Source organism: Heterocephalus glaber, unplaced genomic scaffold (genome assembly GCF_053883595.1).
Source record: "Heterocephalus glaber isolate CG9 unplaced genomic scaffold, H.glaber_assembly_v1.0 deba00001760, whole genome shotgun sequence".
Lineage (NCBI taxonomy): Eukaryota > Metazoa > Chordata > Mammalia > Rodentia > Bathyergidae > Heterocephalus > Heterocephalus glaber.
Window position 1 is genome coordinate 1,878,546 of NW_028258457.1, and position 20,443 is coordinate 1,898,988.

The following is a 20,443-nucleotide window of genomic DNA, read 5'->3' on the forward strand; positions in this document are numbered from 1 at the left end:
TGGAAAAATGGGCTTTCTACATGACAAAGACTAAAATTCTCACCATATACTAAACTAAAATTGAAATGGATCAAAGATCCAAATGTTCAAACAGAAACACTAAATCTACTGGAAGAGAGAATAAGTAGAACTTTTGAGGACACAGGGGTAGCCCATGACTTCACAAAACTTCAATTGGATGGGAAGTAATACAAAGAATCAACAACTGGGGTCTTATCTTATTAAAAAGCTTTTGCACAACAAAGAAATCACCAACAGAGAGAAAATACAACCCATAGATATGGAAAAATGTAGCCAGTTGTTCCTAAGATGAAGGACTAATATCTGGAGCATAGAAAAAACTGAAAAAAAATCAGACCCCTCAAATTTATAGACTGAATCCAAAAATGAATAGTCACTTCTCAGGTGAAGAAGTTCAAACAGTAAGTGAATATATGAAAAAATGTTCAATATCACTGGTCATTTGAGAGATGCAAATTAAAACAATGCTGAGATTCCATCTTACTTCAGAGAGAATGGCTATTATCAAGAAATCAACCAATAACAATTGCTTGTGGGGCTGTGGGGGAGAAAGGAACCCTGCTCCACTGCTGGTGGGAGTGAGACTGGGGCAACCACTGTGGAAATCAAGGTGGAGATCCTCAGAACACTAGGAATAGAGGTCCCATTTGACCCAACCTCCCAAAATAATTAAAAGCATCATACTACAGTGATATATGCACACCCATGTTTTAGTGGCATAATGTGTAATACCTAAATCTGGGAAAGAACACAAATGTCCATCAACCAATGAGTGGATAAAAATGATGGTTTTTTATGCAGTGGAGTAGTACTCAGTTATCAAGAGGGATAAACTTGAGACATTTCTAAGTAAATGGATGCACCTTGAGACTATATTCCTAAGTGGAATAAATCAAATAAATTGAACACATATGTGCAAAGATCAAATTATGTCTCTGGTGTGAGAAACTGAAAGTATAAATAAGGACCAAAGTGTAAAGTAGTTCTTGTAAAATAGGAAGAAATTGTTAAAAAAGAAAGTGTACTAGGGAGGAAGGAGGAGGACAGGAAGGAAGGGAAAGGGAAAAAAGTAGAAAAGAAGAAAAAAAACAGAAAAAAATTTGTAAATAAGGAGAAGAAAATGGATTGGAGGGAGGAGAGTGGAATGGAAAAAAAAGGAATCAAGATACATCATGTAAAAGTCCCTGTGGGACAACAGAGGCTCAGGTGCACAGGCCACAACCAGAAGACTGACCAGGTACCATCAGTAAGTGTATATAAGCCTCAGCCAGAAGTCTCCCTGCACAACAGCTGAGCAGGTGCTCAGGCCCCAGCCAGAGGCCTGCTTAGACACTATTGATAAGTGCACCTAGGCCCTAGCCACAAGCCCCTTGGACAAGAGCACACACAAGGCATAGATCTAGAAGGCCATCATTCTGATCCCAGGAATTAGCACAGTGGTGAGCAGTAGAGAGAAGGCCTCTCTGAGACTTACTGAAAACTGAAGCCCACTGGGAGAACAAAGACTCACATCAATAAGACACTGCAGTGGCTTAAAAGAGAAGACACCTAAACAAGACTCAAAACCAAGGTTCCAGATCACCAAGGACAACTCAAACAGGCAAAGAGATGGAACAGTCTGAAACTGAACTACCTGTACTTCCTGAACTGCCAACAAAATAGGACCTGGAAAAAATAAAATCAGAAATAATATCTCAAGGGCCAAGGATTTAGCTCAATGACTCCTTCCCTGCCTCACAAGTGCAAGGTCCTCAATTTGATCCCCAGTACCACAAAAAAAAAAGACAAAAAAATAATTTCACAGATAACAACAGAGATGGTGTCCATAGTCAAAGACATGATTAATAACTCTAGAGCAGACACAAATTAAAAAAAAATATAGGAGCTCAGGAACATAATGGAATCCCAACATAGGAAAAAAAATGAAATCCATAAAACAGATGCAAACAGATTTCCAGGAGATTAAAGATTCCACTGAAAGTTTACAAAGCAGAATGATCCAATGTAAGGACAGAATATCAGATACAGAAGAGAGGATTGTCATCAGTTACCAGAAAAAAAAAAAGAATTCTTAAAAATAGTAAGGGACCACAAGAAATCAATCCAGCAGTTGTTGGATGATATAGAGAAGAATAACATAAGATTGATTGGAGTCAATGAAAAAACAGGAGATAGTGCAAATGACAAAAAAAAAATGCTCACAGAAATAATGGCAGTAAAATTTCCAAGCAGGGGAAAAGAATTTGATACACAGATAAGTGAGCCACATAGGGCTACAAGCCATGGTAAAAAAAAATCTATACCTAATCATATAATAGTTAAGATTAACAGAAAAACAAAATATGACAAACAGAGAATTGAAACAAATCACATATAAAGGAAAGCCTGTCAGAATCACACCTGACTTCTCAACAAAAACCCTCAAATCAAGAATATCCTAGAGTGAAGTATTTCAAACCCTAGAAGAAAGAAACCTCCAAACCAGATAGACGTATGCTGTGAAACTATTTTTCAAAATTGATGGAGAAATAATATACTTTCAAAACAAAGAACACCTGAGGAACTTCATGAATACCTAACCAGCACTCCAAAAATTTTTAAGCAGTATCCCAGGAAAAGACAATGAGAGTCACAACCCCACAAAGCCCAACAGAATGAATCCTTCTGGCAAAACAAGAAATTGAATGCAAAGGGGAAGAATCCAACAACAGGAAAAGATCATAACAAGAATAAGTCAATACACATCAGTTATAACCATCAATCTTAATGGTCCCAATTCACCAATCAAAAGAAATTGGCAGGATAGGTCAAGATGCAACAATATGCTGCATATAAGAAACACACTTAATCAAAAGAAACTCAAAGACTGAAAGTTAAAGGGTGATAAAAAATACTCCATGCAACAGGAACTCCTCAAAAAATAGGAGTAGCTATCCTATTTCCAGATGAAATGGATTTTAAATCAAGACAGATTAAGAAAGACAAAGAAGCCCACTACATCCTTGTAAAGTTAACAATACAAGAGCAAGAGATTACTATCATATATGCAACAAATACTAGTGCGCTGAACTATATAAGACAAATATTAATGGATATGAAAAATCAAATAAACAATACAGTAGTAGTTTGGGACCTCAATGACCCACTATCACAGACAGATCAACAAGACAAAAAATAAATACGAGAATTCAACCAAACTCTTGAACAAATTGACTTAACAGAAGTTTACAGAGTGTTCTACTTTACAAAATCAGAATGCATATTCTTTCAGCTACACATGGGTCATTTTCCAAAACAGACCACATACTGGCTTTTAGACCATGTTTAGGTAAATGCAAAGTAATTGAAATTACCCCTGTATATTATCAGATCATAGTGCAATGAAACTGGACATCAATAACAAAAGAAACCCAAAGAAATTCATAAACACATGAAAATTGAACAATACACTCCTAAACAACCAATGGGTCACATAAAAATTAAAGAAGAAACTAGATGGTTTCTACAAATAAATGACAAATTATGGGACACAATAAAAGCAGTCTTATGAGGGAAATTCATAGAAGTGACTGCTCATATTAGGAAAACAGCTAGGTCAAATAAACAACCTAATGTTGAACCTCAAACTCCTAGCAAAAGAAATAAAGATAAAACCAAAGCTCATACAAGAGCGGAAATTATAACAATCAGAGGAGTAATCAGATCAATGGAGACTAAGAGAATCATACAAAAAAATTAATGAAGCAGAGTTGGTCCTTCAAAAGAATAAACAAAATGGGCAAACCCTTATCCACCCTTACCAAAAAAACAAAAAGAAAAAAGAAGGCAAAGGCCCAAGTCTACAAAATTAGTAATGAAAAAGGTGAAATTATGACAAACCCAGAAGAAATCCAGAGGATCATCAATACCTACTTTGAGACTCTACCTGTACTCCTATTAGATGGAGAAAACAAAAGAAATGGACAGATTTCTAGATGCACGTGAATTAGCAAACTTGAATGAAGAAGACCTAAAAATTTTCAACAACACAATAGCAATCAACAAAATTGAAAAAGAAATTGAAAATTTATCAACTCAGAAAATCCTGGGCCCTGATGGCTTCACTGCTGAATTCCATAAGCTATTTAGAGAAGAACTAATGCCACTACTGTTTAAGCTCTTCAATGCAATTCAAAGGGAAGCAATACTCACAAATTCATTCTTGAAAGGAACCATCATCTTGACCAAAAAGGAAAGACCCAACTGAAATAGAGAACTATAAGCCAATCTGCCTAATGAATATAATCACAAAAAATCCTCAATAACATATTGGTAAACAGAATGAAGAAGAACATCATGAAGATTATACACCCTGATCAAGTGGGATCCATCCCAGTGATGCAGGGATGGTTCAACATACAAAAATTAATAAATGCAATACACTATATTAATAGAATCAAGGAGAAAAACCATATGACAATCTCAATAGTTGCAGAGGAAGTGTCCAACAAAATCCAACACACATTTATGATAAAAACGCTACAGAAAATTGGAATAGACAACCTATCTCAACCTGACAAAAGACATCTACGAAAAACCAACAGCCATTACCATACTTAATGGTGAAAAACTGAAATCATTCACACTAAAATCAGGAACAAGACAAGGATGTTCAGTATCACCACTCCTGTTGATAATAGCTTTGGAAACATTAGCCAAAGCAATTAGACAAGAGAAAGAAATAAAAGGAATAAACATAGGAAACGAAGAAGCTACTTGGTTATTATTTGCAAATGACATGATACTCTATATAAAAAACCCCAAGAACTCCACCAAGTCTCCTAGATGTAATATCCAAATTCAGTAGAGCAGCTGTATACAAGGTCAAAACACAAAAATCTGTAGCTTTCCTGTACAGAAACAACAGACTCACTGAAAGAGGAACTGGACAAACAGCTCCTTTCACAATAGCATCCAAAAAAATGAAATACTTATAAATTAACCCAAAGAAAGAAATCAAAGACCTCTACTCTGAAAAAATAGTACTCTGAAAAGAGAGATCATAGAGGATATCAGAAAACGGAAAGACATCCCTTGCTCCTGAGTAGAAAGACCCAACATAGTGAAAATGGTCATGCTTCCAAAACTGCTATATAGATTCAATGCAATGGAAATAGAAATTCCAACAGCATACTTCATGAACATTGAGAAAACAATCCAAAAATTCATTTTGAACAAAAAGAGACCTAGAATATAAAAAACAATTCTAGACAACAAAGACAAGGTAAGGGGTATCACAATCCCCAACTTGAAACTATACTACAAAGCTACTGTGATAAAAATAAAAGCATGGTAATGGCAAAGAAACAGACCCAAGGATCAAAGGAACCCATTAAAAGATGCAGAAACCACTCCAGACACACTCAGGCACCTCATGTTTGACAAAGGATCCATCACCGAATCCCTCCATCACTGGAAGGAAGAGAGGCTCTTTAAAAAATGGTGCTGGAAAAATTGAATTTCAACTTGCCAAAGATTAAAAGTAGACCTATATCTCTCACCAGACACTTAACTAACAGCAAAATGGATTACATATCTAAATATTAAGACAAAAAAACCAAACTGGCTGAAAGAGAGGTTAGGTAGAAGTCTTCAAATTTTGGTATAGAAAAATATTTCATGAACAACACCTCAGTCACATGTGAACTAGCACAAAGAATCAAGAAGTGGGATATCTTATTAAAAACCTTCTACACAGCAAGAGAAACCATCAACAGCATGAAAAGACAACCCACAATGTGGGAAAAAATTTTACCAGCTGTTCCTCAGACAAAGGTCTACTATCTAGAATACAAAAAGAAAATTTAAAAATCAGACCTTCCAAATTTAAAGACCCAATCCAAAAACAAGCATCTTAAATGAACAGACATTTCTCAGACACAGATGTAGAAATAGCAAATAAACATATATAAAAATGTTCAACATCACTTGTCCTTTGAGAGATGCAAATGAAAACAATGGCTGAGATTCCACCTCACCCCAGAACGAATGGCTGCTACGAAGAAATTAACCAAAAACAAATGCTGAGGTGGGGGGAGATGTGGGGAAAAAGGAACATTGTTCTACTGTTGGTGGGAGTGTAGACTGGTGCAACCATTGTGGAAATCAGTATGGCGATACCTCAAAAAATTAGGATTAAAAGTCCTATTTGACCCAGCTATTCCCCTTCTGGGTATTTTCCCAAAAGAATTAAAAGACTCATACCACCGCGATATATGTGCACCCATGTTCCTAGGGGCACCGTTTCTAATAGCTAAAACTTGGAAACAGCTCAATTCCCCATCAAATGGGAACTTGATAAAGATAATATGTGTTTTTAAAAAAAATGGTGTAATCTCCAGCCACAGAGTGAGAAACTAGAGACATTTAGCTAAATGGATGCACATTGAGCCCATACTCTTAAGTAAAATAGGACACACGTGTAAATATGGAATAGTTTCTCTCATGTGAAAAACTGAAAGAGTAAATAAGGATCAAAATGTATAATAGATAATGTGAAATAGAAAGAAAATGTCCAAAGGGGAAGAGAAAGTGGGAGGAGTAGGGGAAAGGAAAGAAGGGAAAGGAATAAAAATGAGGAAAGGAAGAAATGGAAATAAAGTATTTGTAAATAGGCTGTGGTGGAGAGGTTGAACAGAGGGCAGCAGAATGAGAAAAAATAAGAACCAAGATATATTACATAAAGGTACAATTTCCCAATAATTAATGTCAACATATTGTATACCTAAAATGCACCAATAAAATTAATGAAAAAAATACCAAAAAAAAATCCCAAATAGAAAAATAAAAACAACTGGAGATTCCAGGCATTTCGTTTGAATGGCATGAAATTGAGTCTTTTATTATTAGTTTATTAATACTATCTAAATCATATTTAGGCTCATAATATACATCTAACACCTATTAATAACTGGAGGCGCATTCATGATCTACTTAACCCATACTCGATACAGTTGTACCAACTAGAAATATATTTAATCACAATGTGAGTCTCAGAGATACAAATAACCTGCCGTATGTTACAGAAATAAAGGATGGAGACAGGATTCAGAATTAAATGGTCAGTCCTTGCTCTTGATCCACAAACTGTATTGTTTCCAAACCATCAGAATATTTCCAGCAGAGGTTCAAAGGTCTACATCACGTTTTCGTCTGAGGAATGTTAAACTCTTTCCAGGTTTCCAACCAGAAATGAAAAAAAAAACAACAACTCTGAGTTGATTTCTCTTCTTGAGATTAAAAAGAATGAATAAAAGTTTGGAGGAGAATGTGGAGGGATTCCAGAAAAGCCTGGAGTGCAGAACAAGAATGAGGTTAGCTCTAATCATTGTGGGCCCTCTCTATCTTTGATCTTTGCCTCTGATCTCAGAAATCCTCCCTAGATTGGAGGCAGTAAGTGTCACCTCTCCTTTCTCCTGTGTTGCACTTGGCACTCCAGAGAGTAGAGCATGGTGAGAAAGGGCTCCCTTCCTAGAGAGGCAGGGAAGAGAGAGGGGTGTTTGCATTTTCAAAGGAACTGTGTGCTGGATTCACCCCGCAAGATCCCCTGTGTGTGTATCACACAGCCTTATGTAAGCACATCTTCCTTCTTTTCTGCTCAGCACGCTGTAATTGATTACACAAAAAGACTGTACTCCTTTTTTTTTACTTTTAAATAAAATGTGCATGAGCTTATCCTTGAGAAACATTGTACAGATAAAGTGAAACAATTTACAGGAACACAGAAGGGAGATGTTGCCATTTACGAATCCCTCAATATTGGTTCACAACACTGTGATCATTCTCATCATTACACTCAGAATCCTATTGAGGTGCTGAGTAAGCAGTTAATAGACAGCCAAAATGTACAACCATGGATTAGATGTATTTGGGGAGCAGAAACAGTGTGGGAATAAAGAAAAACTGATTGAAATGTTTGGTCCTCCATGAAAATCAAGTCTAAACTTCAAAGTTCTCACAGCTAAAAAAAAAAATTGTGGACAATCCAATCAGCTCCTCTCAGTATCGACTTTAATGTATGTGTTCATGATGGGAAACAATGGTTACAATAGTCCTTTCTCCATCCATCCTCTCCCTCAATACTTACGGAGTAAGGCTCAGACTCTATTGGGTTCTGTCCAGAACTATGACTCCCATACCACTCAGTGGCCTGAATACTTGAGAGAGCTCTAATTCAACTCAGGGAATCAACCATGTCAGATATGGGCTTTCTATTTCAGAAAACCACAAGAAAGAGACATACCAATGGTGCCAACTGGAACAGAACAATCAAAACGAAAGGCTGGAGGAATGGATGAGTATGGACTATTTTATGACCTTGGAGGCTCAATGCACACCATTAATAGCTACCTAAATTGAACCATGTTATTGCCATCTCTAACTTCTGAAATTAAATGGAAACTGATGAAAAAAGAGAAAATGAATGTCCAGAAAAGACACTGGGTTCTTCCTTTTCTCAGGAGGAATTTCAAGTGTACTATTTTGTACTTTATTCTTTAAAAAAAAAGTCCCTGATTGGAAGTGAGAGAGCACCCCTCTAATCCCAGCACTTGGGAAGCTGAGGTAGGAGGATCATCGTGAGCTCAAGGCAAGAATGCATTACATAGTGAGTGAGAAAAAAAGTTCTCAAAATTTTATTTTTGTTGTTTATTGTGGTAAGATATAAATAACTAAATGTTTCATTTTAACTAACTTTAAGCACAGCTGATAATATTAATGACAGTATCTTTTTGTCCAAACGTTACTCTTACTCATCTTTAGAAAATTGTTATCTTCCCACCTGAAACTTTGCACTCATACGAAAAATCCTAAATTTCACCATCACTCAATCAACCATGACTCTAATATGAAACACCAAACATCTAAAATAATGTGACCAGGTCTGTAGCCAGGAGGGCGCTGTTGCAAATCATCCGCATTAAGGACACTTCTTGACTCCCAGTCCCTGTCTGCTGCCCTCCCCAACTTATCGCGGGGCTAACTGCTCCTCAAGCCCCAGGATGCAAAATGTGATTAACACAGTGAAGGGAAAGGCCCTGGAAGTCGCCAAGCATCTGACCCCAGTTCTCAAGGAATCAAAATTTAAGGAAACAGGTGTAGTCACCCCAGAAGAGTTTGTGGCAGCTGGAGATCACTTAGTCCACCACTGCCCAACATGGCAATGGGCTACAGGGGAAGAATTAAAAGTGAAAGCATACCTACCAACAGGCAAACAATTTTTGGTAACCAAAAATGTGTCGTGCTACAAATGTTGCAAACAGATAGAATACTCAGATGAATTGGAAGCTATCATTGAAGAAAATGATGGTGGTGGGGGATGGGTAGATACATATCACAACACAGGTATTGCAAGAATAACTGAAGCAGTTAAAGAGATTACACTGGAAAACAAGGACAGTATAAAACTCCAAGATTGCTCAGCACTCTGTGAAGAGGACAATGAAGGAGAAGCTGCAGACGTGGAAGAATATGAAGAAAGTGGATTATTGGAAACAGATGAGGCTACTCTAGATATAAGGAAAATAGTAGAAGCTTGTAAAGCTAAAACTGATGCAGGAGGTGAAGATGCTATTTTACAGACCAGAACTTATGACTTATACATCACTTATGATAAATATTACCAGACACCAGGACTATGGTTGTTTGTCTATGATGAGCAATGGCAACCTTTAACAGTTGAGCACATGTATGAAGCCATCAGTCAAGATCATGTGAAAAAAACAGTGACCATTGAAAATCACCCTCATCTCCCACCACCTCCTATATGTTTCATTCACCCATGCAGGCATGCTGAAGTGATGAAGAAAACCATTGAGACAGTTGCAGAAGGAAGAGGAGAGTTTGGTGTTCATATGTTTCTTCTAATTTTTTTGAAATTTGTACAAGCTGTCATTCCAACAATAGAATATGGCTACACAAGACACAACAATGTAACAAAGAGAATGCAGAAACTATCCTAATTATTGATTCTGATTTATAAAGTATTAACCCATAGATGTGACCATATTTACCAATATGTACAATTTCTCTAATAAAGGGAGTTATATGTACATGGATTAAATTTATAAAATAATGTGACCAAAGATACAGTGTTTATAGGTGAATTTGGCATGTATAATTTCTCTACATTTTGAGAAAACTTGAGAAGGATCAGATAAGAAATTAGCAATTTCAACTAAATTTTGCAGCTGGGAGTCTAAAAGGCCAAAAAAGATAGAAAGCAAAAGACATAGAGGTGAGGGTTCATAATGACTGCATAGTGCAGGGGCTGGAAGATGGCCACAAACTGGTCATAGGCCATCACAATCAAAAGCATGTCATCCATACATATTAATATCATTAAGAGACCTCTATGCCAGGCAGCCCACATAGGAGATGCTGCTGCCGTGAGTTAGGGTGTCCACAATCATCTTTGGGACCATGGTGGAGATGAAACAGATGTCAACAATAGACAGGTTGGAGAGGAAGAAGTACATGGGGGTGTGGAGATGGGAGTCAGAGCTGATGGCCAGGATGACGAGCAAGTTCCCAAGCACTGTGACCAGGTACACGGACAGCAAGTGTCCAAGGAGGAAAGGCTGCAAGTCTGGGTCTTCTGAGAAGCCAATGAGACACAATTCTGAGATCGACTTTAGATTATGTGTTTCTGTCATGCTTGAATACCTTTTCAAAAATTCACTGAAAAAAATGAAAACAATAGAAAGCACAAAAGACTCTCTGTATGTAATAAATTCATATTTTTGAATGCCAATTATTCTCATGTGGTGTCTAAAACCTTTAGCCATGTTGCTCCATTGTGAAAGCCCTATTCTCAACAACTCTTTATTAGTTTATTCATTATCCAACTTTTTCTATACACTCCTACTTTGCATTCTAGTTTACAAAGTTAGAATGTGAGTTCATAATTCTATGATCTCAGTAAAATACTTCTAACAAAAAATCAATAGATGATCCTATTAAAAGAAAGTTAAGAAGCATTCAAATATAACTTATTCTTAAAAATGCTACACATTCTTTTACATAAGTCATCTATATTTACTATAATATCTAGGTTTCCATGGTCTGAACCTTAAAGTTATTGTTCAACATCAAAATACATAGCATTGAGCCAGTTATCAGTTATCTCCTAGAAATTTTTCATCATTTTTCAGTTTTCTGATGCTCATTTTTCAAGGATGTTAGAGCTCCTGCAGCCTTTGTTGTTTATATATTATTTAATATGTAACTCTTATCCTCATCTTTGGTGAACTCAAATTTGAATAAGCAAGTTCAAATGCATGTGCATAATTTAATGACATGATAATTATGGATGTGGCATTAGTGCACCCTGTACTTGTCAATGATTAAGAATAGTAAGTGATAAGAAGCATATTTGACATTTTAAATTTCATACAGGCTTATTTTAATCACACTACAATGTCACTAAATATCTACAATGTAAAACAATGCTCTGCTCTTTTTGTTGATCCCGTATTCTGCAGTAGCATGCTAATATGCTTAATTATTTTTCTAGTCATAAACCCTCTTATGACTAGTGGCAGAATTAGAAAAAAGAAAAATTCCAAAGCCCAGGCTAACTTCCAACCTTGCTGATTCTTTTTGACAGAGTTTTTGTATCAATCTTCAATGAAACATGATTTTCATTTTTCTTAGTTTAGTTAGCTGGAAGAAAATTCGCCACATTTTTTGTCAGGCCACAGTATAATTTAATTGTGATAAAAGCCAAATAGGGGTACATGCAATAATGTTAACACACCTGAAACTCACCTACAAAGGAAAAAGTACATGAAATAGTGTGAACATATGTGTATGTAATGTAATTCCCCCTTCTCTCTAAAATGGGGATAACAATAACCTACCTTATATAGCTGGTGTAAGAAAGTGTTTGAAAATATTTAATTTGAATCCCTTGTGATTATAACATATATATATATATATATATATATATATATATATATATACATACATATATCCTGGAGATATATTTAAATATTGAGAAATTCTAGACTGAGACCAATAAATTTATCAGATTACCTATATTTTGAGCGTGTTTTTGGTACACGTTTACCCTAGATTTGAAGACCACTGCTTTAGAATATTTCCTGACATTGAGAAAATTCTCCATTAATATTACCTCTGTATATTTTTATATTTAAAGATACATTAATGTTTCCATCATAACTAATATTTTTAGAGATTTGGACCATTACTGATGAAATTTGAATTGTTGGTATCTATAACTCTATTTTCTTACACATTTATCTTCCAAGGAATTTGTTGTCATGAATTTCAAGAGTAGATTTTCCTGTCAACATTTTCAGGTCAATATTGATTTATGAATCCACAGTATTTTTTAGAAACTTGCCTAAACAGTACTGAAAGCTCATGTAAGTCGTGTACAACACAGAACTTATTGCCTCTGAAATAGTGAATCTTTCACACACAGGAGGTTATAAGTCTTCATTAACTAATAAAAACCATTACCTGGAGACACTTCATATAAATTATAAGTTTATTATTATGACAATCTGTTTAAAATTCTTCTGCCTTTCTTCCTGTCAAACAAGTTGTGTATACAGTATAATACATTGGTGGAAAATACTTTGATTTCCAATGAATAATATATGAAAAATTTTACTATTTTTTTCTAGAAAAAGTCAGTCTTAATCACTTACAAAGTCTAGTTCTTGGGGTAAAATTTGAAAATATCTCTGGAGTCTGTCCAGTAATTGACTCTGTAGGATAATACAAGAAATTTCTTAGAGAAATAATGTATCTTAGAGAAATAACATCTCCATTGTGCTGCAGTGAATGAGACTCTGCCCTGAAATTGAACTCGGGAAATTAACAGTTCAGTCCTATGTCTCTGACCTGCTGCACCAGGCACAACATGTGTGAATCTGTCCTCCTCTCCAGGCTCACACTGCTTGAGAAAAATAAAGAGAACAACACTCATCTTCATGTGTATGGCAACTAAAAGAAGCTTGGGATACAAGTAGGGAGTCATTGTAAGCTTTTGTTTTTAAAATAAATAATTACATCATTATGTCTGTAGGAACTTTACTGATGAATACAGTAACTGTTTTCCAATGGCTCCAGAGCCTGAAGTGATATAAAGTTGTATAATGCATCTTAGAGTGAGGCATACATTCACTTGTTCTCTTCTCTTTTTCCTTCTTAAACCTATTATGAGTATCTCTGACATGTTTTTGAATAATGGATGTAGATCCAAAAAAATGGAATACAGGAACCACGTGTCCACGACACAGACAAAGACAGGTATTATTTTATCTTTTCATCTATAGAACATTTGTGAAAAGAAAAAACATGAAGACAGGAATATGCCAAGCATCGTCACATCATGATGAATAAGGACAAACATTTTGACCTGGGGTAGTGTCCATTCAAAGTTTAACATAATGTTTTTATTTTTCATGATTCCTCTTGCCAAACAAGTCTTAGGCTTTAGGGAATCAGTAAAGATATAAAAGACTATACATGATTCCTCTACAAACAAATGTATATAAATGCACAAAGAGAAAAATAAAATGTCCCACTACAAAAAGAGGAAAAGAGTAACTTAGTTCAGAGGACATAATTGGAATAAATATTATTCTTTTACTTAATATAAGACTAAATTTTATTTTGCTGTAATTTTGTGTACATTAGCCCCATATTGGAACACTCCATATCTGCATACTCTTTTGTCCAATTGTTTGAACTACAAATCAATACTAACAACAATGACATCAAATTCTCCCATTGGCTTGGAAGGCTCAGACCTGTCTTCCATCAACACCATGATGTCAGCAGTAATGAATGTAAGGAACTTGGCAGAGAATGGTGGGAGCCCCTAGGGGATCAAGTCCCCTTCAAAGCCTCCAGGACCAAATGGGATTGGCAGAAGGAACCAGAAAACAAAAGAGAAGTCTTCCTACAACTGCCCACCGTGTGAAAAGATTTGCAGTACCCAGAACCAGTTGACTATACACATCCGTCAGCACAACACAGACACTGGAGGAGCTGACCACTCATGCAGCATCTTCGGGAAGTCATTGAACTCAACCAGCTCCCTGGACTGCCACATGCTGGTGCACTCTGGAGAGAGGCCTTCAATACACTGTCTGCAGCCAGTCCTTCACCATCAAAGGGAATATGCACAGACATATGAAGATTCATGAGAAGGATCCCAGCAGTGCTACAACTGCAGCCCCTCCATCCCCTCTGAAGCACAGGTGGCTGTCCTCCAAGAGGAAACTGAGTCATGATGCCGAGTCAGAGAGAGAAGACCCAGCAACTGCTAAAAAATGGTGGACAAGGATAGTCAGATGACTTGGAGAAGATAGGTGATGAAGTCTTTCACTGCCCAGGGTGTTTCAAGGAGTTTGTTTGCAAGTACGGACTGGAGAGTCACATGGAGACCCATTCAGAGAACACACTAAGATGTGACTTTTTCTGTGTCACCTTTCGAACACATTGAGGACTGCTATGCCACAACGCCCTTGTCCACAAACAGCTTCCCAGGGATGCCATGGGAAGACCTTTCATCCAAAACAACCCTTCAGTTCCTGTTGACAACCACGACTTAGGGTTCATGGACTTCTCCTGTAGGAGGTTTCCTCGCATTTCTCAGGCCTGGTGTGCAACAAACCTGCAAAGGTGCATCAGCAAGCAGCACTGCATCATCTGTGACACCTGTGACAAGGTGTTCCCCATGCTCTCCTCACTTATCCTACACAAGCAGACTCATGTCACCATGGAGCAGGGCTGGGAAGAGCCACAGGCTGATGTCCCGGCTAGTGATGCCCTGGACCAGAAGGTCTTCCTGGCCTTGCTGGGGCTGCAGCACACCAACGACGTCAGGCCCGCACCCACCAAGGAGCCCCTGCCAGACAACAACCAAGCAATACAGCTCCACACACTAAAGTGCCCACTACTTCAGGACCCAGGCTGCACCAGCATGCTGACCCTGTCTCCCTTCAAAGCTACCTCCCTGGAAGGTTCTCTCACAGTGCTCCACGCCACCGAGGAGGGCATGAATCATCTTTTCCTGGAGCCCTTCCAGAAGGGCTACATCATCCAGCTGGACAGCAGCATCATGGTCAAGCTCATCTCCAGGGAGTTGGTCATGGAGCTGGACGACATCAAGCAGATCCTGAAGATGGTGGCCTCCACCCTGCCTCAGATCAATCTTCCGCCCCTCTCCAAGGCCTGGCCACCCCGCTGCAGGTGATCTTCAAGCTCAGGCCCTCTCGAAAGCCAAAGCCTGGGTCATGCCCTGTACAGTGGTGGTCACCTCCATGCCCCAGCCTCTCATAAATGTGCAGCAAGTCTCCCCGCCTTGCACCAGCCCCAGCCTGCCCCTGCCACCACTGAAGCTCCTGAAGGGCTCTGTGGAGGTGGCCGCCACCACCCACCTGCTTCAGTCCAAGTCGGGGGCTCAGCCAAACTCAACCCTACAGCTCTTTCTGCAGCCGCCTCACACAGAGCTGCTGGGGCACTCTCGGTGAAGATGCAGTCATTGAAACCCTCTGCCACTGAGCATATAGACCAAAATCAAGCAGGAGATCATGGAGGGCGACCTCAAGGCCACCATGATGGGGTCTGGCTGCAAGAAGGTGCCCACCATGCAAGGTACTCTACCCCTGCCATGTCTGCAATCACGTGTTTGCCTTTCTCAGGGGGGCTGCTGCACATGCACTTGCACTTGGGCATCTCCCCCTATCAGTGCTTCATCTGCGACTACATGGTGGCTGAAAAGGCCGAACTCATCTGCCACCTGTGCATGCACAGCAGCGAGTGGCCCAACATCTGCAAGATCTGCCACTACCCCTTTACCATCATGGCAAACAGCCAGCGCCACCTGGGCAAGAGGCACCTCAAGGGCATGTGCAAGGACATTGAGAAGAACATCGACTATGTGAGCAGCAGTGTGGCCGATCTGGTGGATGTTGTGTGCTGGTTGTGCGGGGAGGACTTGAAGCACTACTGCGCCCTGTGCATCCACATGCTCACGCACTGCGGCTGTGGCCTGGGCGGCTGCCACAAGACCCACAAGCTCTTCCAGTGCAAGGAGTGCAGCATTGCCTTTGTCGCCAAGTGCAACTGCATCCACCACATCCTCAAACAGCACCTGGCCAGGTCCAAGCAGCACATCGAGAGCCACATGCTGACCATGCACGGCCCTGGCAACACCGAGGCCAGTGCCGAGGAGTGGCCTTTGGCAACTGCAAGCCCCTCGCTACCTTCCTGCAGCCCCAAAATGGCTTTCTTCATGGGAGCTCCACCCAGCTGCCCCCTCCCCACGTGGCAGTCAAGTTGGAGCCGGCCAGCAGCTTTGCAAGGGACTTCAGATGCTGGACTTTTCTTAGAAGGTCCTGGCGCTGGTGCAAGTGAAGAAGGAGAATGTGTCCTTCCTGAGCCCTTCTTCCCTGGCCCCCTACAACTGCTTCATGGAGTCCATCGACCTGTCCATCCCCAGGAACTGCAGGAAAGGAGACAAGGATGCAGCTGTTCCTGGTGAAGCCAAGAAAAGCCAGAGTAGGAAATGGGAAGTGAGCAGCCGGCTTCCTGTCCACCACCCTGCTCTACCCTGCCACTGACTTTGGGGCCGGATGGGATCCTAGAGAGCCCCACAGCTGCTGTGGTGATGGCTGCCACTGCTGCCCCCCTGACCCCCACTCCCAGCCCCTGCAGAGCCCCGTGCAGCTGGCTGTGCCCATCTACTCATTGGAGCTCATCAGCAGCTGCCCATCCTGGGCATCTCATCCCTCATAAGCAGCTCAGCCCTCTTGAGAAGCCTAGTGCTGCTTCGTCAGCTGCAGCCTAAGTCCCTCTGCTCTTGCCAAAGTTCTCTGTGATCCAAGAGCTGCCCCTCGCTGGCCTCCATTGCCCAGATCATCTCATCCGTGTCCTCAGCCCCCACCCTGCTCAGGACCACAAAGGTGGCGGACCCAGGCTTGTTGAGCAGCAGCGGCAGCAGCGTGGCAGCCATGGACAGCTTAGGCGGTGCCATCCCCAGAGCCACTGCCACACCCTCAGACACAGGGAGCCTGAAGGAGTGTGGCAACCAGTCCCCCATGCCCAGCAGCCCAGAGGTGGCCTTCCCCACTGAGCAGGGCACTGCGGGCTCCTCCAAGAAGACAGAGTCGCAAGAAGGGAGTGAGAAGCCAGCTCTGTGCCAGCCGCGGTGGGTGGACCTCAACTCCAGTGGGGAGTTTGCCAGCATCGAGAAGTTGCTGGCCACCATGGACACCAATAAGTTCAGCCCATTTCTGCAGACCAGAGGACGATGCTCAGGAGGAGGCAGCCGGGGGCCACACTGACCACCACGGGTCCAGTGATGAGGAGCAGGGCAGGTCCCCCGAGAACAGGCTGCTGAGAGCAAAGTGGAACTTCTACACCAACTGCCTGCAGAAGATCAACTGTCCCCACTGTTCCTGGGTCTTCCCTTGGGCCAGCTCCCTGCAGAGGCACATGCTCACACACACTGACAGCCAGTCCAACTCCGAGATGTCCTGGGCTGGCGAGTTGCTGGATCTCACAGTCCTGGACTGAGAGCAGCCACCAGCAGAGGGCGCTGCAGAGCCCAGCCAGGCCCCTGAAGAGCCCAGGGAGGAAGAGAAGGAGGGGGAGGGGGAGGGGAGGGGGAGGGAGGAGGGAGAAGAGGAGAAGAAGGAGAGGGAGGAGGAGGAGCCCCCCCCCCCCCCAGCCTGGAGAGGAGAAGGCGTCCTAGGAGAAGCCTAAGCCAGAGGAAGAGCGTGGTGCGGAGATCAGCACCGGGAACACTGACAGCCTGGAGGAAGATTCGGCCGGCAACAAGAGCCTGTACCTGGACTTCACCAGCAAACTGCTGGACTTCAAGCTGGCCAAGGGTGAGGCGGGAGCAGGACCAGGAGCACGCCTGTGACATCTGCAGGAAGAACTTCAAGTTCTTGGGCACCCTGAGCTGCCACTGGAAGGAGCACGGCCACCAGGAGCTGGGTGCCCGGGAGGCCTTCGTGGAAGAGCAGAACGAGGAGATGGAGGGCTCCTTGGTCGGGGAGGGTGCAGCAGACAAGAAGTCCTCAGAGAAGAATGACGACGACAAGAAACCAAAGACAGACTCCCCCAAAAGTGTGAACAGCAAGGCCGACAAGAGGAAGGTGTGCGGAGTGCAACAAGCGCTCTGGTCCCTGCGGGACCTTTCCTGGCACATGAGGTCACGCACAGGGGAAAGACCACAAAGTGCCAGGGCGGCGAGCGGACCCCTCACCCTGAAGGGCAGCCTGGTGCGGCACCCGCAGATCCACCAGATCCCGGCCCGGGAAGCTCCAAGGAAAGGACAGGGACAAGGAAAAGCAGGCCGAGGAGGACAGGGAGGCCCAGTCCACGCACAGCGCAACAACGGCGCATCTGAGGACGAGGCCGAGGTGGTTCCCGGCACCAGGGACCATGCGGCCGTCACCAGGAGCAGGAAAGGCTGCGGCAGCCACAAGAAGAAGGAGAAGGAGCAGGGCTCTCCCAGGGAGCCCAGCCCCGAGAGCCCCGCCGCCCTGGTGCAGGACCTGCTGGAGCTGTGTGGCAAGCGGCAGGCGCAACCCGTCCTGGCCGCCCACGGCACCTCGCAGCTCCTGGGGTTGGAGTGACGGCCGCCCCCCGGGTCCGCCCAGGGCTCCCTCGGTGTCCGAGGGGGGCAGGAGAGAGACAGCAGCGCGCCGCCCACAGCTGTGCCACAGCCTTCCTGCGGCCAGCCCCGCAGTGCCAGTGCCTTAACTACTTCGGATCTCCATCCCCTCGGGTGTGGGCTTCTCCCAGAATGACTTTAGCAGAACTCGTTTTAATGAATCGTTCTCGGAGGACTCCTCGCCTAAGCATTAATGTTACCTTTTGTATTGGTGTGTCTGAACTTGTTTTTGTGAATCTGTGATTGTACTGTTTGTTCTGTGAGCTGAAAACAGAAGAAAAAAACGTGCAGTTAGATACCCAGAGCCAATCACTGGAAGAAAACGAGGTGAATTTCATGTCAGTGGCCAGAGCAGAAGTGGGTGCCATGCTGAGTTCTCACACAGACATTTCTCTTGTTCCCTGTGTGACAGAGTAGCTGTGATCTGGTCCTTGGTATCACAGGATGTGGCCAATGAAGGTTGCGAAGTTCTTCAAGCCAAAACCAGGAAAGATTTGTAGCTTCAACCTTATACGCGTTTCCATTCTTCCCACATTAGAAGTGGTCACTATTCAGGTTTTAAAACCTCCGTTCTTAATTTACAGAGAAAAGTCATCTCCTGCCACCTAACCTATGCAAGATAGGCTGGGGTGTTATACAGTTCATCCCCTCCTCCTTTGGTATGTGTTATTATTAATATTACTAGTATTAGTTCACCAGTTTGCTGGGATCTGCAGTCAGCAGAAACAAGTGGGCAATATTTGTCCTGGGAGACCTGTGCCACCCCCACCCCAGTCCCCTCCTGCCTTGTGCTTGAAGCTCTCACCAGCACACTGCAGTGACAGCTCTTCTACTGTACCCAGACAAGCCCTCCCTTTCTGACTGCAGGATCCGGTGGGGCCGTGGTCCTCTGGGGCTGGGAGCCACCCAGCCAAGCCCATCCTGGCCCTGCCCCAGCTATGCTACTGTCCTTTGAAAAGCAAGGAAATACAACTACAGGTAATAAAACTAAGAGCAAGGTATAGGACAGAGGTTGGTGTCCCCTTCCTGCGATGTGGGGCGGTGCTGGAAGATGACGCACTGTCACTGGTCCTCATGAGAAAGGGAGGATCGCTTTCGCTGCTGAGCATCCCACACGGGGATGGATAGAGCCCTGTGCTGTTGCCAGCCCAGTGACAAAAGAGAGGCCGGGCTGTGGCTGACCTGTGCCCGGCGCCCCTCGCCGCCTCACCCTGCACGTTCCTCCTCTCCAGTGTGAGGTGGCTGAAGGCGATCACCCCATGCAACCTCACAGGAAGCTGTCCTGGACACTGCGCAATGTGTCTCTCTGCAGATGAAAAAGGTCGAGGTATATATGTTTACCTGTATCCGGGATGTGTGAACCAGTTTAAAAGTGAGGTTTTCTTTACTGTAGAGGGGCGTGTAGATCAGAACCAATGATCCCTTGGTGTCTTCTAAGTTAAAACCAGTTCATACATCCCTTAGTTGTTTTGTGTTATTATTACAATTGTTGTTGTTATTTTCTTTGTTATTATTTGGAGTTTCTTGTGCTTTGTTTTTCTTCAGAACTCTCCACACTAAACTCACAATATTGTGGGGAGAAGCCAGGACTAAACTCTCCACTGTGGTGAGATGTAGCAAGGCTTGGTCCAGCAATCGCGTGCCAGGGCTGCCGCACAGTGATCACTATTGACTTAAAGTTTATTTACCCTCTCAGTCAATAAGGTCTTGACATGTTTT

General features: G+C 42.3%; 2 pseudogenes; both read left to right on the forward strand.

The window, feature by feature from the left end:
- The first annotated feature begins 9,059 nt into the window (after positions 1 to 9,059).
- On the forward strand, positions 9,060 to 10,019 carry LOC101703150 (ubiquitin-like-conjugating enzyme ATG3 pseudogene; annotated as a pseudogene).
- Positions 10,020 to 13,802: 3,783 nt separating this feature from the next.
- On the forward strand, positions 13,803 to 18,686 carry LOC101703497 (ras-responsive element-binding protein 1-like; annotated as a pseudogene).
- Positions 18,687 to 20,443: the final 1,757 nt, after the last annotated feature.